This window comes from Spermophilus citellus, assembly GCF_964194105.1.
Source record: "Spermophilus citellus genome assembly, chromosome: 6".
NCBI lineage: Eukaryota > Metazoa > Chordata > Mammalia > Rodentia > Sciuridae > Spermophilus > Spermophilus citellus.
This window is the reverse complement of record NC_138187.1, coordinates 59,950,985-59,975,227: the sequence shown is the minus strand read 5'-3', so window position 1 is coordinate 59,975,227 and position 24,243 is coordinate 59,950,985. Positions and strand designations below refer to the sequence as shown.

The window sequence follows — 24,243 nt, the reverse complement described above, 5'->3', positions numbered from 1 at the left end:
GAGAGGGTTTTCAGGGTAAACAAAACAAAACAAAACAAAACCGTGTACTCTGGATAATGCTCAGTCCTTTTCTATGCATCTGGAGACAGTATATGATGTCACTTTTATATCCATCACAATCACTTTTGTGCATAATTAAGCTGTCTTGCTACATTCTCCTGGCTCAGTGTCCTCTCTTTTCTTCATCCACTGTGCATAACATTTTCTTTTTTGTGATTCTGTCAAATATTCTGTGCAAGAAAAAGAATAAGCTCAATAGAGGATCTGCCTTCTATGTTGCTCTGGTTCTCAGATTCTATGAGGTTTTAATGTTGTAACTTGTTGTGAAAGATATATATTGTCTCTTTATTTTTTTGAAGGCTGTATCACTACAAAGAGAAGGGAAACATTTGTAACTAGAAAACTACCAATAGCCAATAGAAGCTAGAATGATTCTCTTCTAGAGTTTCTGGAAAGAGTGTGGCTTTGCTAACACTTCGATATTAGTCTTCTGTCATGATATAAAAATATCCATAACTAAACAAGAATAAGTTTCTATCATTTTAAGCTATTATATTTGTGATTGTTTTCTTTAGTAGCAATGAAAATCCAGGGAATTTTTCCACATTGAATTGACAATGTGACCAAACTGAATCATGCTAAAGTTGTAGTTATCAAATATAAATAGTGGTTGTCCAGGTTGTGCACATATTTGCGAATTATAATTGAAAGCTGCCTACCATATTTAAAGAAACACAAACAGCTTGGTAAGGCAAATTTTTCAAATTCTTCAGTATTTAAAATTTTGTTTTTTCTTAAGGTCTGCTTCTGCAGATGTGATGTATGTGTTGTGACTTTAGGAAGTATTCTCTTTATTTTTTATATATTTTCTCATTACTTATTCTTTATAAAATATTTTGTTCTAAAATAATTTTGAGCACATTGAAGTTTTGGCAGTGTTCAAAAGTGAAGGGCTTATTCTGATAAACTTTCTGTTAAAATAGGTTTTTATTTTTGAAGATTGGAGGAATACTTTATTGCTTCTATCTTCTACTTAATTGAGAACAAAGAATTTACTGGTTCATGCTTTTTACACTTCTTTTTCTGAGTGGGTGTATTTGTGTCTGTTTGGTGCTATTCTTTGTTTCGTTGTTTGTTTGTTTGCTTGTTTCTGAACTGTAGGTATGTGAGATTTTCACCAACATTTTTTTTGGTTGTTCACAACATTACAAAGCTCTTGACATATCATATTTCATACATTAGATTGAAGTGGATTATGAACCCCCAATTTTACCCCAAATGCCGATTGCAGAATCACGTCAGATACACATCCACAATTTTACATAATGCCCTATTAGTAATTGTTGTATTCTGCTACCTTTCCTATCCACTACTATCCCCCCTCCCCTCCCCTCCCCTCTTCTCTCTCTACCCCATCTACTGTAATTCATTTCTATCCTTGTTTATTTTCCCATTCCCCTCACAACCTCTTATATGTAATTTTGTATAGCAATGAGGGTCTCCCTTCATTTCCATGCAATTTCCCTTTTCTCTCCCTTTCCCTCCCATGTCATGTCTCTGTTTAATGTTAATCTTTTCTTCCTGCTCTTCCTCCCTGCTCTGTTCATAGTTGCTCTCATTATATCAAAGAAGACATTTGGTATTTGTTTTTTAGGGATTGGCTAGCTTCACTAAGCATAATCTGCTCTAGTGCCATCAATTTCCCTGCAAATTCTATGATTTTGTCATTTTTATTGCTGCATAGTACTCCATTGTGTATAGATGCCACATTTTTTTTTATCCATTCATCTATTGAAGGGCATCTGGGTTGGTTCCACAGTCTAGCTATTGTGAATTGTGCTGCTATGAACATCGATGTGGCAATATCCCTGTAGCATGCTCTTTTAAGGTCTTCAGGGAATAGTCCGAGAAGGGCAATAGCAGGGTCAAATGGTGGTTCCATTCCCAGCTTTCCCAGGAATCTCCAAACTGCTTTCCAAATTGGCCACACCAATTTCCAGTCCGACCAGCAATGTACAAGTGTACCCTTTTCTCCACATCCTCGCCAGCACTTGTTGTTGTTTGACTTCATAGTGGCTGCCAATCTTACTGGAGTGAGATGGTATCTTAGGGTGGTTTTGATTTGCATTTCTCTGACTGCTAGAGATGGTGAGCATTTTTTCATGTACTTGTTGATTGATTGTATGTCCTCATCTGAGAAGTGTCTGTTTAGGTCATTGGCCTATTTGTTGATTGGGTTATTTGTTATCTTATTGTCTAATTTTTTGAGTTCTTTGTATACACTGGATATTAGGGCTCTATCTGAAGTGTGAGGAGTAAAAATTTGTTCCCAGTATGTAGGCTCCCTATTTACCTCTCTTATTGTTTCTCTTGCTGAGAAAAAACTTTTTAGTTTAAGTAAGTCCCATTTGTTGATTCTTGTTATTAACTCTTGTGCTATGGGTGTCCTATTAAGGAATTTGGAGCCCGACCACACAATATGCAGATCGTAGCCAACTCTTTCTTCTATCAGATGCAGAGTCTCTGATTTGATATCAAGCTCCTTGATCCATTTTGAGTTAACTTTTGTGCATGGCGAGAGAAAGGGATTCAGTTTCATTTTGTTGCATATGGATTTCCAGTTTTCCCAACACCTTTTGTTGAAGACGCTATCCTTCCTCCATTACATGCTTTTAGCCCCTTTATCAAATATAAGATAGTTGTAACTTTGTGGATTACTCTCTGTGTCCTCTATTCTGTACCATTGGTCCACCCACCGGTTTTTTTTTTTTTTTTTTTTTTTCTTTTTTTTTTTTTTTTTATTGGATGTTCACAACTTTACAAAGCTCATGACCAATCATATTTCATAAAATAGAATCAATTGGGTTATGAACTCCCATTTTTCCCCAAATACAGATTGCAGAATCACATCGGTTACACATCACATTTTTACATACTGCCATATTAGTGACTGTTGTATTCTGCTACCTTTCCTATCCTCTACTATCCCCCCTCCCCTCCCCTCCCATCTTCTCTCTCTACCCCATCTACTGTAATTCATTTCCCTCCATGTTTGTTATCCCATTCCCCTAGTAAACTCTTAAATGTAATTTTGTATAACAATGGGGGTCTCCCTCCATTTACATGTGATTTCCCTTTTTTTCTCCCTTTCCCTCCCGCCTCATGTCTCTGTTTAATGCTAGTCTTTTCTTCCTGCTCATCCTCCCTGTTCCGTTCTTAGTTGCTCTCATTATATCAAGGAAGACATTTGGTATTTGTTTTTTAGGGATTGGCTAGCTTCACTAAGCATAATCTGCTCTAGTGCCATCCATTTCCCTGCAAATTCCGTGATTTTGTCATTTTTTAGTGCTGCGTAATATTCCATGGTGTATAATTGCCACATTTTTTTTATCCATTCATCTATTGAAGGGCATCTGGGTTGCTTCCACAGTCTAGCAATTGTGAATTGTGCTGCTATGAACATCGATGTGGCAGTATCCCTGTAGTGTGCTCTTTTAAGGTCTTCAGGAAATAGTCCGAGTAGGGCAATAGCTGGGTCAAATGGTGGTTCCATTCCCAGCTTTCCCAGGAATCTCCATACTGCTTTCCAAATTGGCCGCACCCGTTTGCAGTCCCACCAGCAGTGAACAAGAGTACCCTTTTCCCCACATCCTCGCCAGCACTTGTTGTTTGACTTCATCATGGCTGCCAATCTTACTGGGGTGAGGTGGTATCTTAGGGTGGTTTTGATTTGCATTTCCTTGACTGCTAGATATGGTGAGCATTTTTTCATGTACTTGTTGATTGATTGTATGTCCTCCTCTGTGAAGTGTTTGTTCATATCCTTGGCCCATTTGTTGATTGGGTTATTTGTTTTCCTATTGTCTAATTTTTTGAGTTCTCTGTATACTCTGGATATTAGAGCTCTATCTGAAGTGTGAGGAGTAAAAATTTGTTCCCAGGATGTAGGCTCCCTATTTACCTCTCTTATTGTTTCTCTTGCTGAGAAAAAACTTTTCAGTTTAAGAAAGTCCCATTTGTTGATTCTTGTTATTAACTCTTGTGCTATGGGTGTCCTATTAAGGAATTTTGAGCCCGTCCCCACAATCTGTAGATCGGAGCCAACTTTTTCTTCTATCAGACGGAGAGTCTCTGATTTGATATCTAGCTCCTTTATCCACTTTGAGTTGACTTTTGTGCATGGCGAGAGGAGGGGATTCAGTTTCATTTTGTTGCATATGGATTTCCAGTTTTCCCAACACCATTTGTTGAAGATGCTATCCTTTCTCCATTGCATGTTTTTAGCTCCTTTATCAAGTATAAGATAGTTGTAGCTTTGTGGGTTAGTCTCTGTGTCCTCTATTCTGTACCATTGGTCCACCTGCCTGTTCTGGTACCAGTACCATGCTGTTTTTATTACTATTGCTCTGTAATAAAGTTTGAAATCTGGTATCGCTATACCACCTGATTCACACTTCCTGCTTAGAATTGTTTTTGCTATTCTGGGTCTTTTATTTTTCCATATGAATTTCATGATTGCTTTATCTATTTCTACAAGAAATGCCATTGGGATTTTGATTGGCATTGCATTGAACCTATAGAGAACTTTCGGTAAAATCGCCATTTTGATGATGTTAGTTCTGCCTATCCATGAACAGGGTATATTTTTCCATCTTCTAAGATCCTCTTCTATTTCTTTCTTTAGGGTTCTGTAGTTTTCATTGTATAGGTCTTTCACCTCTTTTGTTAGGTTGATTCCCAAGTATTTTATTTTTCTTGAGGTTATTGTGAATGGAGTGTTTTTCCTCATTTCCGTTTCAGAAGTTTTGTTGCTGATATACAGAAATGCCTTTGATTTATGCGTGTTGATTTTATATCCAGCCACTTTGCTGAATTCATTTATTAGTTCTAGTAGTTTCTTTGTAGACCCTTTTGGGTCTTCTAGGTATAGAATCATGTCATCTGCAAATAGTCATAATTTAAGTTCTTCTTTTCCTATTTTTATGCCTTTAATTTCTTTCGTCTGTCTAATTGCTCTGGCCAGTGTTTCGAGAACTATATTGAATGAAGTGGTGATAGAGGGCATCCCTGTCTTGTTCCGGATTTTAGAGGGAATGCCTTTAACTTTTGTCCATTCAGAATGATGCTAGCCTGAGGCTTAGCATAGATAGCTTTTACAATGTCAAGGTAAGTTCCTGTTATCCCTAGTTTTTCTAATGTTTTGAACATAAAGGGATGCAGTACTTTGTTGAATGCCTTCTCTGCGTCTATCAAGATGATCATATGGTTCTTATCTTTAAGTCTATTGATGTGATGAATAACATTTATTGATTTCCGTATATCGAACCATCCTTGCAACCCAGGGGTGAATCCTACTTGATCATGGTGCACAATTTTTTTGATGTGTTTTTGTATTCGATTCGCCAGAATTTTATTGAGGATTTTTGCATCTAGGTTCATTAGAGATATTGGTCTGTAGTTTTCTTTCTTTGAGGTGTCTTTGTCTGGTTTCGAAATCAGGGTGTTGTTGGCCTCATAGAATGAATTTGGAAGAGCTACCTCTTTTTCTATTTCCTGAAATAACTTGAAAAGTATTGGTATTAATTTTTCTTTAAAGGTTTTGTAAAACTCTGCTGTATACCCATCCGGTCCTGGGCTTTTCTTGGTTGGTAGTCTTTTGATGGCTTCTTCAATTTCATCCATTGATATTGGTCTGTTCAAATTGTGTGTATCCTCCTGACTCAGTCTGGGCAAATCATATGACTTAAGAAATTTATCGATGTCTTCACTATCTTCTATTTTATTGGAACATAGGTTTTCTAAATAATTTCTAATTGTCTTCTGTATTTCTGTAGCATCTGTTGTGATATTGCCTTTTTCATCCCGTATGTTAGTAATTTGAGTTCTCTCTCTTCTTGTCTTCATTAGCATGGCTAAAGGTCCGTTGATCTTATTTCTTTTTTCAAAGAACCAACTTTTAGTTTTGTTAATTTTTTCAATAGTTTCTTTTGTTTCAATTTTATTGATTTCCGCTCTGATTTTAATTATTTCTTGCCTTCTTCTACATTTTGTTGTTGTTTTGCTCTTCCTTTTCTAGGGCTTTGAGATGAAGTGTGAGCTCATTTATTTGTTGGTTTTTTCTATTTTTGAGGAATGACCACCAGGCAATGAATTTTTCTCTTAAAACTGCTTTCATTGTGTCCCATACATTCTGATATGTTGTGTCTGTATTTTCATTTATCTCTAAGAATTTTTTGATTTCCTCCTTTATGTCTTCTGTAACCCATTTATCATTTAGTAACATATTGTTCATTTTCCATGTGATGTAGGATTTTTCCTTCCTTCTTTTATCATTGATTTCCAGTTTCATTCCATTATGATCAGATAAAATGCATGGTATTATCTCCACCCCTTTATATTTACTGAGGGTTGCCCTATGGCATAATATATGGTCTATTTTTGAGAAGGATCCATGTGCTGCTGAGAAAAAAATATATCCATTTGATGATCATTGATATATTCTATATATGTCAGTTAAGTCTAGGTTATTGATTGTGATATTGAGTTCTATAGTTTCTTTATTCAACTTTTGTTTGGAGGATCTGTCCAATGGTGAGAGAGGTGTGTTGAAGTCACCCATAATTACTGTGTTGTGGTCTATTTGATTCTTGAACTTGAGGAGAATTTGTTTTATGAATGTTGCAGCACCATTATTTGGTGCATAAATATTGATAATTGTTATGTCATGTTGGTGAATGGTTCCTTTTAAAAGTATATAATGACCTTCTTTATCCCTTTTTATTAACTTAGTCTTGAAGTCGATTTTATTCGATATGAGGATGGCCACCCCAGCTTGCTTACGAGCACCGTGTACATGGTATATTTTTTCCCATCCTTTCACCTTCAGCCTGTGTATGTCTTTTCCAATCAGATGTGTCTCCTGGAGGCAGCATATTGTTGGATTTGTTTTTTTAATCCATGATACCAGCCTATGTCGCTATATTGGAGAGTTTAAGCCATTAACATTCAGAGTTACTATTGATATATGGTTTGTACTTCCATTCATGTTTGATTATTTATCCTTTTTAAAAAAAAATTTAGTTTGTTTCTCCATGATTATCTTTCCCCTCACCCTCTGTCTTTACTGAGGCACTTCCCACTGATGGTTTTGGTTATTGTTTTTCATTTCTTCCTCGTGTAGTGTTTTGCTCCAAAATGCTTTGCAATGCTGGTTTTCTGGCTGCAAATTCTTTTAACTTTTGTTTATCATGAAAGATTTTTATTTCGTTGTCATACCTGAAGCGTAATTTTGCTGGATACAGAATTCTTGGTTGGCATCCATTGTCTTTCAGTATTTGAAATACATTGTTCCAGGACCTTCTTGGTTTCAGTGTCTGTGATGAAAAATCCGTTGTTAACCTTATTGGTTTACCCCTGAATGTAATCTGTCTCCTTTCTCTTGTAGCTTTTAATATTTTCTCTTTGTTCTGTATATTGGATATCTTCATAACAATGTGTCTTGGCGTTGGTCTACTATGATTTTGTGTGCTCTGTGTCCTGTATACATCTTCAATTTGTATATCTGTTTCCTTTTTTTATTTCTGGAAAGTTTTCTGTAATTATTTCATTCAGCAGGTTACTCATTCCCTTGGTTTGAATCTCTGTACCTTCTTCTATCCCAATGACTTGTAAGTTTGTTTTTTTTTATGTTATCCCATAACTCTTGGATGTTTTTCTCGTGATTTTTTACCAGCCTTTCTGAGTTGGCTAGACTCTTTTCAAGATGATATATTTTGTCTTCATTATCTGACGTTCTGGCTTCTACTTGCTCCACTCTGTTAGTGATACTCTCAATAGAGTTTTTAATTTGGTTTATCGTTTCCTTCATTTCTAGAATTATTGTTTGATTATTTTTTATAATCTCTATCTCCTGATAAAGATGCTTAACTTCTTCTTTTATCTGTTTATGTAATTCATTGTCAATGTGTTCTTTCGCTGCTTGAATTTGCTGTCTTGTATCCTCTTTAAGGTTCCATTCCATCTGTCTAAGGTGTTCCTTGTGTTCTTTATATGACCATTTTTCTGATGACTCTAGGTCCTCCTGAATATTTAGGCTGTCCTGCATTGTTTGTACTCCTTTTCTTCCTTGCTTTTTGAAGCTGCTCATGTTACTTCTTGTTCTGTTTGACTGCTTAGTTACTGTTTACTCCTATAAATTTATTTGATGCTTGGGAGGAAAGGTATTAGAAGGGAAGGGAAGAAGTCACTAAAGAGAATGAGAGTAAGCAGGTAGAATTCAAGGAAGGGGGGATAAGAGAAATGAAAAGACAAAAGATGAAAAATATAGGAAATAAGAAAAGAAAAAAAAATTAAAAAATAGTAAAAAAACTAAAATTAAAATTAGAAGAAAAATTTTTTAAAAAAAATTGTAAAAAAATTAAAAAAACAACAAGAAAGAAAAAAGAAAATGAAAGAAAAACCCAAATCAAAAAAAAAAAAGAGAAAAGAAAAAAAACTAATAAATGCAGTCTTAGAGTTTGATTAACTTCTCTTCCAGTAGGTGGTGCTGTGCCCAACAGGCCAAGATTCTCCTGTCAATACGCGGGAACCAATCACTGTGCAGCAGCTTCTCCCAGACTGGGCGAGTCTCCAATCCTGAGTGCCTAGGGCCTCCTCTTGTGTCTAGTCACTTCCCACTTTTCCTCTAGCCAGGCCCCTCTCACGGGTGCCGCTCACCACAATACTGGCTACACACCAGGTCTGCTGCTCCCAGGAGCCCTGTTTTTATGAATGACTGGGCACACTCTTCCAGTTTGCCATTCCCTCAGACCCTAAGTTTGTAGAGCTTGGGGCTGAGAATCCTCAGCGAATTTTACTTGCCCTCCTGTAGCCATGCCCCCCGTAGCTGGTGCAAGAGGCCTCAGCAGTCAGCCCTGGTGGGAGCAGTAGTTCCGCGCCGTGGTCCCGCGCCACCTCTAATTCCCTCGGACTGGCTATCATGCTCACGGGAGAGCTGGGAGGGGCCCTTACGGGAGAGCTGGGAGGGGCCCTTAAGGTTTTCCCAATGTGTGGAGAGGGAAGGCTAGGGAATTACACAGCTGTAGCCACAGGTTTCAATGAAGTTTTCTCCTCCGCCGCAGTCTGATGACATCAGTTCTCTGCCATGGAGGTGTCTCTTGCAAATGGTGACAGTTCATTTCCCTTTGCCGGGCTACCAATGCAATGGGTGGGTCCTTACTGTCTCTCCCAAGCCCCGTTTCAAACCTGTGGCCACTACCTATGAAGGCTGGGTAGGCATTTACCTCTGTAGGATCAGAAGGGCTGACCAGTTGTTTCAGCCGGATGGATTAGTGCTGAATCACAGCTGTTTGTCTGCAGGAAGCAGGCGAACGGGAGCTTGAATTCAGCCAATCTGGGCTCAGTGTGTGTTCTGAGAGGCCCAGACTGTTCGCCCAAGATCCACGTCAGCTCAGCATTGCCTAGTGATCCTGATCAAACAGATTTAGGTTGTTTAGGACTCCCTATGCCTGCACAGCTGAAGAGGTCAGAGACTTGATCTCTCCGCGCCCGCCGCCATGTTGGAATCCCCCTCACCAACATTTTTAATAAGCTTAAAGTAAGGTACATAGAAAGAAGCCTCCTTGTGTCTCTTGCTATCTTAATTTTGTTCTTTTCCCAGAGCTAAAAAAGTAGATATTTTCAAGGTCACCAAAAAATGAAGTGTGTAAAAATAGGAAAAATTAGATGAAATGGGAAAGTCAATAAGGCATATGAACTTGGGCTTCTTATTAATGTGTATAATGTGGTAAATTTCTGACTGAATGTTATCTAAAGTGTTTTGTCATTGTGTAGATAAAATTTAAGAGTGAATACTTAAATTCAGTAGACCCACATAGAACTGTTTTTCATCTTTAATGTGTCTTAGCATTTTCACCAGGGTATTAAAGGATCTCTATACTCTTTATTGTGTGGTGTTCAGTGACTTTGAAACCATTCTTAAAATCACTTTTTTGAAACTTTAAAAAGCTGAGAGAAGTTTGAAATATGATATGTCAAGAGCTTTGTAAGGTTTTGAACAACCAATAAAAAAAAAAAGAAAAATGCAAAAAATAACAATAAAAAGCTGAGAGCAACTCATATAATAATGACTCCAATTAAATTAAAATAATAAGATGAAAATCATAATTTTCATAGTAACCAATATAAATAAAATATAATGTCATTGAAATACTAGGAAAAATAAGCTGAGTGGAATAATTATTTGTTTAATAATTATTTGTTATACTGATTGTTTTATGTATCTTGTAGAACATAAAACAATCAGTATAAAAAATAATCTATCCTGTTGTTTAAATAGTATCTCAGCCTATAAACAATAACATTAAAAATTTATACTTAGAAATATCTGGCACATAGGAAAAAAAATTCAAAAATTACATATCTACTATTATTGTAGTCAAAATGTCACTAATAATATTTCATAATTTCTCAGTATTATCTATTAAGTTCTGTATGTGTTATATCATTTTCAAAGTTTTACCAAACTGCCTACATTTTATAATATATCAAAAAAACTTTTTTTTTTTGGTACCATTGATTGAACCTAGGTACACTTAAGCATTAAGCCACATCCTGATCTCCCATGTCCCTTTTATATATTTAACAGAGTCAGTGTTTTGCTGACTGACTTAGAATCTTGCTAACTAACAAGCAGTATTTCTACTTGGGGTTCTCCTGCCTCACCCTCTCAACTCACTGGAAATATAGGTGTGTACCACCATGGCTAACATATATTAATTAACAATTTTATGATTGATATTTTTTTTTCTTTGTTTTATAATAATCTATGATTATTTTTTACAAAAAATATACAGTGTATTTTGTGATGTATAATATGTACATAAACATTTATAGTAGTTACACAAAGGGTACAAGAAAATAAAGAGTCTATGGTAAGGTTTTTATTTTGTATTTAGTAAATGCATATAATAATGACTCCAATTAAATTAAAATAATAAGATGAAAATCATAATTTTCATAGTAACCAATATAAATAAAATATAGTGTCATTGAAATACTAGGAATAATAAGCTGAGTGGAATAATTATTTGTTTAAAATTATTGATGACTCCACGAATCTTAGTGGTTCAAAATAAGAAATAACTCAAATGTTCTTGAATGTTCAAATGAAAAAATTGTAGTACAATTATAAAATCAAAAGCAGTAATCAATACAAAAGAGCACATTATTGAAGCACATATTCTTATTGACTCTCACAGATACTGTATAGTTCAGCAGTTCTATTTAAATTATACTGCATAATGTCAGGCAAAGTAAAATTATAGTTTTATAATCCATTACAGTAACATAATTCTGGGAAGAAAAATGTTGCATGCAAAAGAAAATGGTTTGTTGGGGGGATGATGTAAATATCCTGTGCTTAAAAGCAGTGAGAGTTTCTATCATTCTATTTATTTAACCTGTATAATTTATTTCTATGACATTCAAGAATGTACATATGACCTCACCAAAATATAAATATACAAGGAAAGAGGCTAGCTTATATTGGGAAATGGGTAGAAGTATAGAAAAATTAAAAATGGCAAATAACAAGCAGTAATTAAATATGGGTAACTGGTATAATATTCACTTTATTTATATATATTTTACATTTATGCAATTAAACATTTCCATGCTAGTTATTAAGAATCTCTTTGTTAGTAGAATAAAACAGACATTATTACTGTATGTATGTATATGACTGTATGACCATTGTGATTCTACAATATGTATACTCAGAAAAATGAGAAATTATATTCCATCTATGTATAATTAAAAAAAAATACTGTTCCCCCCCCAAAAAAAAAAAAAAAAACTTTTTGCTTTTTGAGATCATACATGGAAAACTGATTTAGTATGACCTGAGCAACGCTGATCCAAAACATGTTTAATTTTGAATAATTTCTGAACCTTTACATAAATGCTTTATGTGTTTTTATATGAGCATCATACTCTAATGGAAATTGTAAAAGTTATGTTTGTCAAATATTTAGGTATCTCAGAATACTAGCAACAATTTGTGACTCAGTAAAAATCTCAAATTTGTTCACTTTCTATTTTAATATTTTATTATTCTCATGCATTTACCCTTGCTCTAACACTTGGATATAAAATTTTATTTATTTATTTAAATTTCAGCAACAATTTGGTAAACATTATTTTTTATTCATTTATTTGTTTTTTTTTCCCTCAGTATAGGGGATGGTATAAGGTAGTAATTTCACCTTACCAGTGTCATTATATATATTGAAATGACACAATTACAAATTACTATGTCACCAAGCCTGTCATTGAACTTGCAATCCAGCAGTATAAGATACTTTCATTGCTAAAATTATTGGCATGCAGCATAACACATGGCTTAACACATTTTCTTTTTTTTTTTTTTTCTTTTTTTTAAGAGATAGTGAGAGAGGAGAGAGAGAGAGAGAGAGAGAGAGAGAGAGAGAGAGAGAGAGAGAGAGAATTTTTTATATTTATTTTTTAGTTCTCGGCGGACACAACATCTTTGTTGGTATGTGGTGCTGAGGTTCGAACCTGGGCCGCACGCATGCCAGGCGAGCGCGCTACCGCTTGAGCCACGTCTCCAGCCCTTAACACATTTTCTGTAATATTTTTATGCAATTAAATTTTTTGGTAAAATGATGTGGTTAATGATTAAGTTACTTAGAACTGTATCCTGAGCCTAATATATTCTCAGTAAATTTTAACTGAGTTTAGTGGGCAAAAATCAGTGTTTAAAGGATATCAATAATACAATACAGATAGTCTGGTTTGGATAACTGTCCCATAATTGTCCATGTATTAAAAGTTTGTTCCTAAAGTTTTTTTTTTTAATTTAATGGAGATTTTACAAGAATAAAGCATATTGATAATTGTTTAGTTCATTGTAGAGATGTACTTGAAAGGAATTGTTGACACCTAGTGCTTTTTTATGCCATGTTCTCCTGTCATACTATGCTCAGTCATCTCAAACATAAAGCTGTTATACAAGCATTTATCCAGAAGAATCTTCAGGGCTTTGATTAAAAATAAAATTTTTTGTTAGTTGATTATCACAGTTATTTTTCATATTTAAAAAACAAACAAACTGGCAAATTTGTAGCCAAAGTCATGAGCACATATCTTATGTGTCTTTGCAACTCATTCATCAAAAATGTTAATTTAAAGTAGTGGTTTTAGTTTTGCTATAGATGATAATTCCTTTCAAATCTTTCAAAAACACTGATGCCTGTATTCCTCTCCAAGGATTACATTTTTAATACATTTTTTTAAAAAAATTAAAGAACCCTTCAGATGACTGTACAGTTTAGAAGAGCCAGAAACCATTGGTTAACAGTTGAAAATGCAATAGCTGTGTGGTTTATATTGAGTTGTGTGGATTTGTCCACTTCAGCTTTTCATGTGGGGGTTTACAGAGAACAGATTTGCCATGTTGAAAAGAATAAAATAATGATCTTCTAATATCTTCAGGTGTTTAGTCAAACTGCTGGTAGAGAAAATATTTTTTCCAGTAGATCTATCTTGTTCTCTTGCTTTCATATCAATAAACTCTTTCCTGAAAAAAAAAGTCTAGGTTTAATCTAGGTTAAAAATCATGAACACCAAAGGAAAAAAATAAATTAAGTTGCAGATATACTCTGTGTTATGCACATTTTTACTATTATTTTGAAGTGGTACCCCTTTTATCCACAGAAAAGCCCTCTTCACCATGGCTGATTTTAGAACTGTTAGAAAAAGAGTCTCTGTGAAAGAGTTCAATGTAGATAAACTTCCTATTTTCCTCTCACCCTGTTTACTTGGCCACTGACAGAGATGATAACAGCACTCCAGGTGCTTGACACCCCCTTATTAGTTTTTCACAAATGTATTCCGTATAGTACTTTGAATAAATGTGCAAACAAGGCCTCTGGCCTTGAGCTGGGCTTTACAGAGATGTCTACATTTTTAAGATAAGTTTCAAATGGGTTCCATGGCAACAGCTGGCAGGGGGAGGAAAGAAAGGGGAGAAGCAGCTCTCCCCTTGTCAGGTGTTGTCCTTGAAGAGTTAACTTGCCCAGAATAGTGAAAGAAAAAGCTTTTTTATGTAAATTCCTGCAGACTGTGAACTTTTGAGTCCCTCCACTTATATGCTTGGTATAAAACTCTGTAACTCTCTGAACTCGGGGTTCAGGGAATTTATTGATTACAGCAAAAGCTGTGCCCTCTGAACCTAGCTGCAGCCAAATAAAACTGATTCCTGCTATCTTCGGTGCCTTGCCTCCTTTGTCCTTACAATACCATGAGTACAAAGGAATTCTAAAATGTATAAAAGGAGCAAAATACCCCCACTTCCTTGGCCACCCTTCCCTGGTACCTCTTCTCTCTCAAGAAGTTCACCTCTGTTCTATCCTTTAAATAAAACTTGCTTTTTACACTTTCCTCAGCATTTCATGTGTTCAACCTTCAACATCTGAGAAATGGAACTTGGCCCTCAGCCCCAGAGCCACATCTCCAGCCCTATTTTATTTAGAGACAGGATCTCTCTCAGTTACTTAGTGCCTCACCATCGCTGAGGCTGGCTTTGAATTTGAGATCTTCTTGTCTCAGCCTCCAGAGCTGCTGAGATTACAGTGTCCCACCACGTTTGACTTCTAAATCCTTCTGTCTAAACTATAAAACTTTTTATTTTATTTTTTGCAAAGGTCAACAATCTTTCATTGCGCCCTCCCAGGGGCACGTTGCAGAGGGGAGCACTGAGCTGCCCTGCTCACAGAGCAATTGTGAGCCCAGAGGTTGCTAGAGGGAGGGGGCCAACCGAGGCCAGCCCATTTGCGTGCGGGTGGGGGATGGTAACCATGGAGATGGCCTTTGCCAAGGGCGAGAGCCCATGGGGGCAGGCTGGGAGCTGTTTCCAAAATCTCCCGGATGCCATAGCACATTGGGGAGGGGAGGGGAGGCCACAGTGCTGAAGGGAGGGTCCCCCTCAACTTTCGAAGGCCGGTGGGCTGGGGGCTCAATTGCAGCCCTTGGGCACCTTGGGGATGCTAGGCTTGGCCACCTTCTTCACTTTCTTGCTCCTCGCTGCCCCTGCTGCCCTTGTCCTTGGCAGCAGCCTTCCCGGTTGGCGTGTCAGCCACAGCACTTTTGGCGGGTTGGGGTCTGCGCGGTGTAGTGCCCTAGCTTCTTAGGCTTGCGCGCACTGGGCAAGGGCCAGGGCCCGCTGCTCGCTGGCCTCCAGCTTCTTGGGGTTGAGCTTGAAGGAGCTGTTGGCGCCCATGCCCTTGACCTGCAGCAGCCTGGCTTCTTCACCAGCGCGCCCCTAGTACTTGAGGTAGGTGGGCGGTTCTGCTGGTCAAACCACGCCACTTTCCTGGCCTCCGCATAGATGCAGCCAGCGAGGAGCCGCTGCACTCGCCCAGCCTGCAGACCATCTCCACCACCAGCTGGCTGCACTTACCTGGCTGGTTCTTTTTGCCGCTGCTCCTGCGCTTTGGGCAGACGCGGGCCTTGTAGCCGCCTGCTACAGCCACCACTCACACTCGCCACCCTCTTGGTCCCCTTGGCGCCCGTGGGTGGCAGGGCCTCCTCCAGCTCCATTGATATGGTGGTCAGCAGGTTGGTGGCTGGCGATGCGTGGAAGCTGGGGGGTGGGAGGGGGGGCGAGCCGAGAAGAGAAAGGCGAGGAGCCCCAGTGTTCCTGGGTCACGCGGGGGGACTCCAAGAAGAAGGACTGTAGCCTGGCCTGGGGCAAGGCGGCAGGACGAGGGACGAGCTCGGGAAGCTGGGGGCTGGGGAGGGCTGAGGGAGCTCAGTCTGATGCTGCTGTTGCTGCTGCAGCTGCTCCTAGGCCCTACGCGCCATCCGGGTGAGAGCGCTGTGCTCTGCTAAACCAGAATTCTTTATTCAGAAGATTCCTATAGAGATCTTTCCCCTCCTGTAAAACAAATGGAAGAGGAGTATTCATAAACATGAGGACAGTTTTTTTGAAAAGGGTTTGAGGAAAACAAACTTCTTCGTGCTTTTCCATGGAGAGCACATGGCCAGCAGTTAATAATGCTTTTGAGGTTAAGTTGTTCAGACAACACAAGGAGAATTTATGGAATATAGATTATTTTTGTTTCTTTGTCCTATTTCTGAAAGTTTGTAGGTCCACTTATAATTTTTTTCAAGTGAGACATCCTTAAGTTGAATTTCGATGATTCATAGTTGTTATTGTTTTTATAAGAATGTATTTGAAAACATTTATTCTCTGTGTACACAATTTATGTGGGAAACTAGCTCCATGATATCTCTTGGCTAGGAAGCCTGTATAAGGACTTTTTCCTTCTGATACTGAGGACAGGTTTCATAGGAAACTCAACCATATGAAGGTTACATACCTTTTTCCCCCAGGAGGACTTCAACTTTGCTTATCCAAGTGTGGTCCTAGGTCCTGGATCTTGTTTGAAATACAGACTGGTGGTGTATGAACCTGTGGGAGGCACCAGACAATATATGTGACTCTCAGACTTGAGGGTATTACCAGGATTGCTGGACTAGTACAAGGTTTCTGATTTGGTAGTGTTGGTGGGAGCCTGAGAATTTTAATTTTAACAAGTTATCACATGATGCTGATGCTGCTGGTACAGGGACCATACTTGGAGAGAACCATTATACTGGAGTGTACTCATTGTACATTTTCTCCTCTTTCCTAATTTCTTACTCTTTCAAATAGCTTTTTAAAAACAGATTATCATATCCTTTAACTTGCTTGAAGGGGGAAAAAGCATATATATATATATATATATATATATATATATATATATATATATATATTTTTTTTTTTTTTTTTTTTTTGCGATGACCACACCAAGATTGCTTTTCAGCATCTAATTTCAGAGCAGAATATCTCTTTAAAGCTTGGTTTTAAGTCTTATCTATAGATGTCTCTTTCTCTTCTTTCTTTAAGTTTTCTTTTTAATGTTTAAAAATTCTTTTAATGTAGATAACATGTTCTTATGGTTCAAAAGTTAAAAAGTTAAAATTCTTTTAATGTAGATAACATGTTCTTATGGTTCAAAAGTTAAAAGTTTTTCCATGCTTTGGAAAATCTGATTTCCAACTGCCTTGGCCCCCCTTCACCCCTCTTTCTTAGATAACCACTTTTATTTATGTCCCATAGATGTAAATTGTTTCCTTTTATAGTAGGAGAAATGCCAGTGTAATATATTCTTTTTTATATAAAATGTAGTATACTATGTAAGTAATTCTGTCCCATGACTTTTTCTTTATATGCTCTTGAGATCTTTTCCTATTAGTATTTATTTAGAAAGAATATAATATTTGTTTATAGACAACACTTTTTTAAAAAAAACAGCTGTGTTTAAACAGTGTCTATTAAGTGCCTTGTTTACTTAACCAGCCCCACCCCCTGGTGGGTGTTTGGGTTGTTTCTAGGTTTATCACAGACCACACTGTGGTGAAACAGCTTGTATACATAACATTTTATACATGTTCAGGTACATCTGTGGTATACATTCCTAGAAGTGGGATTACTGTGCCAGTGGGCAGTGCATTTATAATTTAGTTAAATGCTTCCTTTCTTAAGTGTTGCACCATTTTAAACTCCCAGAAGTACAGTTGCTCCTTGTTATACATGGAGGATTGGTTTGAGGACCCCTTTGTGGATACTGAAATTCAAAGATGCTTAAATCTCTTATATAAAAAGCATAGTATTTGCATATAACCTATGCACATTCTCCGCATACTTTTAAATCATCTTCAGATTGCTTAGAATACCTAATACAATATAAATGCCATGTAAATATTTATTACACTGTACTGTTTAGGGACTAATGACAAGGCAAAAAGTTGATATGAGTTCAGTATGACAATTTTTTAAAGATATTTTCATCTATGATTGTTGAATCCAGTCTGACCACAGGTACAAGAGGGCAGATTGCAGTGAATGAAAGAGTTCCTATTTTTCTGGGGCCTTTCCAATGTACTGTGTTTACAACCCTTGAATTTGTTAACAGTTTGATAGATGAGAATTATCAATATAGAGTTGTTTTAATGTGCATTGCTATCATTATTAATAAGGCTGAGCATCTTATGCTTAAAAACTAGTTGTTTTAATCTTCCTGTGAACTCTCTGTTCATGTGTTTTTTCACACTTTTGTTTTGGATTGCTTACCCCCCCTTATCAATTTTTAGAAATTTATAAATTGGAGAGATTAGCCTTGTGTAGTATAAATTATAGTTTTCCCCAGATTTCACTTATTTTTATTTACCTTCATATATTTTGATATACAAAAGTCTTACATTTTTTTTCTTTAAATTTTAAGGTTTATATTACTCATTATGGTATTTTGATGTTTTTTTTTTTAAATTTTTCTTTATTTCTATGTGGTGATGAGGATCGAACAAAATGCTTCACAAGTGCTAGGCAAGCACTCTACCACTGAGCTACAGCCCCAGCCCAGGTACATGGAGTTTAAGTCACTGAAAGGCCTCCAAGATTTTTATAATTTGCCCATGGTTTCTTTTAGTACTTTTAAGGTATCACTTTTACATTTAAATGTTCAAACTAGGATTTATTCTGGTTTTCAGAATGATGCATAGGTCCAACTTTATCTTTTTGTGCCCGTTATTTTCACATGTTGATTTTAGAGCCCTTCTTTGAATATTCTTATGGTATTATTAGCTTTTGGATGTATTGGGGTGTCTCTGGGGTTTGTATTCTATTAGTCTTTTTCTTCATATACCAGTATCACATTATTGGTTTCATAATGTTTTGAACAACCAATAAAAAAAAAAAAAAGTTTTAATATCTTTTAAAACTAGTTTCCCCTTGTTGCTTTTCATATTCCTGGGAAATCTTGCTTGCTTATTATTCCATGAGTACTTTTGAACTCTTTTGTCTAGTTCCAGAAAGACAGAAATCTAAAAGAAATAAACATCAGATTAAATGTATACATTTAAAATCTATTTAACTTCTTCAAACTTTTTTTTTTCTTTTTTTCAGGTTCTTAATAAAGGTGCTATGAAAGAATGTAAGACAGGAAAGTAATTAAATATTTTTACTGTGGTACATGTTTTATGATTTTACATTTTAAAAATTCTCTAATTATTATTATTTTTTTTAAAAGTCTGCCTCCTTAAGGTGTAAAAGGGATATTGTTTTAGGAGGGTGTGAGTTTATAGAACCTGTGGGTGGAAAAGTGGATGCCAATATTGTGGGCTGTTTGAATAATGACATTTTTCTTTCCCTATCTCTTTGACTCTAATATTTTAATTTCTATTATCTTGTCATTTTAAAGTATGGTTCTGAGAAGGAGATCCTGTATTACATCTACTTGCAACATTCAATGAATTATTTTCTCTTAAATAGGAAGTTGAAAATATTTGAGGTAATTTTGGTGATACAGAGGCACTTCTTTATCTTAAAAGTTTGTTGTGGTTTTTTATTATAATAATTAGAAAAATTTGTACCCATATAAATCAACATAGTAAGCCCTCAACTCTCGCACAAAAAAATGGCCACCATTAACACACTTTTGGAAATTTATTGATGGATATGAAAGTATATATATGAGTTTAAATAAGTAGCAGTCTCTCTATATGAAGCTATGTGGTCATTTTTAATGTGTTCTATATATATCTCTATTTGTGAGTTGAAACTGATGTGCATAATCATGGGTGATCATTTTACTGGCTGCCTGGTTTTGTTTTTTTTTAATTATTTTTTTAATTGTCAATATATCTTTATTTATATATGCAGTGCTGAGAATCAAACCTTCTTCTTTACATGTGCCAGGCAAGTGCTCTACCACTGGGCTTCAACCCCAGCCCTGGCTGACTAGTTTTCCATTATTTAGAGGCATCATACTTTAGCTACTCCTTTCAAAACCATTTAGATTGTTATTTGTTTTTCTTTCTTGTGAATAATGGTATGTTGATGAGAGTATACTTATTCATTTATCTTCTTAGAGGTATAACTGTCAGGTCAAAGATTATATGCATTTTAAATATTGATAAATATGGCTAAGCTGTTATCTGTATAAACTATCCCCCTCAATGTCCATAAAAATCCTATTTTCAAAACCCTTGCTCACACCAAGTTTTGTTAATCTTTTTAATCTTTGCTAATCCAATAGGAAAACAAGTACATTTTTGAGATAACATGTTTTTTTCTTTTTTTTTTTTTTGATACTAGGGATTGAACCCTGGGGCACTTCACTAGTAAATTAGTTCCCCATCACCTTTTATTTTTATTTTATTTTTTAAATTTTGAGACAGGGTCTCACTAAGTTGCTGAGGCTTTCCTTGAACTTGTGATCCTCCTGCCTCAGTCTCCTCAGTGGCTTGTATTATAAGTGTGTTCCTCTGTACCCATCTATTGAAGGAAACCTTGTATTAATCAAAGATTTATTTTATTAAATATTCTTATTAACATAAAGCATTTTCTTCCTTAAGAACATACTTGTGATTCTTATGTGTCAGATATTCTTAGTCATTAAATGTGATGAAAATATTTAAACATATTGAGTTGTTTTTAGGTCTTTTGCCTTGATTTTAACTCATTATTAATATTTGAAAACTTGAGGGTCGGGGATGTGGCTCAAGTTGTAGCGCACTAGCCTGGCATGTATGAGGCACTGAGTTCAATCCTCAGCACCACATAAAAATAAAATAAAGATATTGTGTCCGCCAAAACAACAACAAAAAAAAACCTAAAAAGTACATATTAAAAAAAAAATTGAAAACTTGATCAACCAGCTATAATTGTTTTGAATACAGAATGTTTTCCTCTGCAAAGAGCAGTACTTTTGTGTTTTATTCACCTGAAGAGAAGCCTAAAGTAACTTTAAAAATAAATTTCTTAACAATTTTCAAACATGCATACCAATGGCTGAATAGCATACAGAATATGATTTCCATAATTGGATGATAATATAGTGTTTTTGAGTTATGTAAACTATGTGATTGTGCATTCATGTGTAAACCTATGTGCATCTCTTCGGTACAAAAGACTTTATCACTTCCGGATATAAATATAATTTTTAATTTTATGTTTGCTTTAGATTTTATTTCAATCAAATGAGAGTTACATATAAGGATTGCCTCACAAGAAGCAGATTCACAACTTTGTCATTGACCTACTGTTTATTTTTTGGCTTAATGAAAAAATACATAAACTGTCTTCTATATATAAAGTACATCTAGATTCTTTTCCTGAGGGTGCTTTTCTTTTCACTTCAATTAACATTGTTTACTAAATACACCAAGACTGGGACCATATGGTCTAACTGGTGATTTATTCACCAGTTTTCATTCTGCACTGAGGACCTACCTACCTGGTAGGCATCCACAGACACCCAAAGCATTATTTACTTATTTGTTTAATTTTTTGGAACTGAGGATTGAATCTAGGGGCACTTTACCATGGAAACCCATCCCCAGCCCTTTTGTTTATTTATTTATTTATTTATTTTAATTTTTGAGACAGGATCTTGCTAAATTGCTTAGAGCCTCACTAAGTTTCTAAGGCTGGCCTTGAACTTAGGATCCTCCTGCCTCAGCCTCAACCTCCCAATGGTTGATGTATATTGTCATTATTAGGTTAAAGATGCAAAAGAGAATAGTGTACATTTCAATTTAGAGAAGACTAACATGGTTTCATTTAAATTTAGATGTGCATAACTGTATGGCACTTTCTGCCATAACATTTGATGGTACTTTGTTTCAAATTTTGATTTGGACTATGTTGTATTTAATTTTAAGAGTCATATATGTCCTGTATTTGAAATCATTTTTTCCATTAAGGGCAGAGTAAGTATCTGAACTAGGTATGTTACTAGATCTTGTTTAAGATCTGTTTATGTTTCCCAGTATAGACATGGCAATATGCTGTTTGAAAATAGGATAAAGTAAATGCCCCCCCAAATAAAGTAAATATAATGGTATGGTTTACATTTCTAAAAAATAAAAGCAGAGAATTAGGTTGCCAGACTTTGAGTAAAATGAATAAGTTTTTGTCTGGGACTTGCCTATTAAGCTTTTCTGACTCCTAAACCAGTTTTTAACAGCCAAAGTAAACAGAGAGATGGAACAACTAATGCTCTAATAGATTTAAGCAGTGTTTTAGTCTCTATTTTATATACTTTATTTCTATTAGAATACAGGATTCTAAAGAATACATGAAACTAGTTTTAATTATTGTTTTTGAAGAAGTCATTTGCATGTGAAACTTTTAAAATCAATTAAATAATCCTCTAGCAATTTTTATTTGCACTTTAATTTGCCTATCAATTATTTCTTTTTTTAATATTTATTTTTTAGTTGTAGTTGGATGCAGTACTTTATTTTATTGATTTATATTTGGTGCTGAGGATTGAACCCAGGGCTCTGCATGTGCCAGGCAAGCAATCTTCTGCTTAGCCACAACCCCAGGCCCTAGCAATTATTTTTTAATACATAGTCTGAAGTTAAATTAAGGCATACTTGAAATTACTGAGTCTTCATTATTTGGCCAAATTAATGAGGTTTCCCTGCTGGTATCTTATTGTGGCTAATGATATAATCTTATTTATTTTCTAAAATATTGAAGCTCTAGGTTTTTAAATCTCTTTTCTGTGGCAGTACAGGAATTTGTTTATACAGTGCCTTTCATCTTACGGATGAGTTAATTTCTTTAATTAACCTACTAAAACCTACTAAAAATATTCTTGAAAAGTGAGGTATTAAACAGAAGTTGTAATAAAATGGAGGCTTTTGTTTGCTTTGTCTATAAACAGGCAGGTGGACCAATGGTACAGAATAGAGGACACAGAGACTAATCCACAACGTTACAACTATCTTATATTTGATAAAGGGGCTAAAAACATGCAATGGAGGAAGGATAGCATCTTCAACAAATGGTGCTGGGAAAATTGGAAATCTATATGCAACAAAATGAAATTGAATCCCTTTCTCTCACCATCCACAAAAATTAACTCAAAATGGATCAAGGAGCTAGATATCAAATCAGAGACACTGCGTCTGATAGAAGAAAGAGTTGGCTACGATCTACATATTGTGGGGACGGGCTCCAAATTCCTTAATAGGACACCCATAGCACAAATGTGGCATCTATACACAATGGAGTATTATGCAGCACTAAGAAATGACAAAATCATAGAATTTGCAGGGAAATGGATGGCATTAGAGCAGATTATGCTAAGTGAAGCTAGCCAATCCCTAAAAAACAAATGCCAAATGTCTGCTTATATAAAGAGAGCAACTAAGAACAGAACAGGAAGGAAGAGCATGAGGAAAAGACTACAGTAAACAAAGACGAATGGGAGGAGAGAAAGGGAGAGAGAAGGGAAAGCATATGGAAATGGTAGGAGACCTTCAATGATACATAAAATTATAAGAGGTTATGAGGGGCAAGGGGGAGGGAAAAAAAGGGAGAGAATTGAACAACAGCAGAGGAGGTAGAGAGGGAATATGGGAGGGGAGGGGAGGGGAGGGGGGATAGTAGGGGATAGGAAACGTAGCAGAATACAAGAGACACTAATATGCCATTATGTAAAAATGTGAATATGTAAAAGATGTGATTCTGCAATCTGTATTTGGGGTGAAAATGGGAGTTCAAAACCCAATTTGAGTCAAATGTATGAAAGATGATATAGCATGAGCTATGTAATGTTTTAAATAATCAATAAAAAAATGGAGGCTTTTTCCTTTATTTCTCCTTTTAGCTGCATTTGTTAAAAATTTTATACTACATTTAAAAAGATATTAAGACTTTATTACAGGGCTGGGATTATGGCTCAGTGGTAGAGTGCCTTCATGGCATGTGTGAGGCTCTGGGTTTGATCATCTGCACCAAATATATAAAGAAACAAACAAACAAACAAACAAATGAATGAATAAAGAAATTATGTCCATCTACAACTATCCCCCTTAAAAAAGACTTTATTACATATTAAATGGGTTGGATTTTCTGCATTTGGAACAGTTTCTTCCTATATTATGCATAAAGCTTAGTTTAGACTGGTAGAGTAAGTGATCATTTGATTGGAAAGTTGGGTAGATAGTCTTTGGTTAGTTTCATTCTGTACCCTTCCAGATAATTTTAAATTGTATGCTCTTTTTACTTTGGATCTGGTTTTATGGCTAGTTGTAATAGGGATATATTGGGAGAAACATAGATTATTTTCCCATTTGAACAGATTGTGTGTTTTTATGACAGAT

The 24,243-nt window shown here is 35.8% G+C and overlaps 2 pseudogenes across 2 annotated transcripts in view; both read right to left on the bottom strand.

Annotated features, from left to right (window-relative positions):
* The window catches only part of LOC308651238 (ferritin light chain-like), an 81,095-nt pseudogene extending 66,142 nt beyond the window's left edge, over positions 1–14,953 (bottom strand). The window contains exon 1 of the transcript in view: positions 14,837–14,953. The product of the transcript in view is annotated as a ferritin light chain-like (transcript). The remainder of the gene's footprint in view (positions 1–14,836) is intronic.
* An 81-nt stretch (positions 14,954–15,034) lies between these two features.
* Positions 15,035–24,243, bottom strand: part of LOC308651237 — a 43,169-nt pseudogene continuing 33,960 nt past the window's right edge. The window contains exons 3-5 of the transcript in view: positions 15,876–15,955; positions 15,559–15,661; positions 15,035–15,509 (exon numbers count right to left, since the gene is read on the bottom strand). The product of the transcript in view is annotated as an uncharacterized misc_RNA (transcript). The remainder of the gene's footprint in view (positions 15,510–15,558; positions 15,662–15,875; positions 15,956–24,243) is intronic.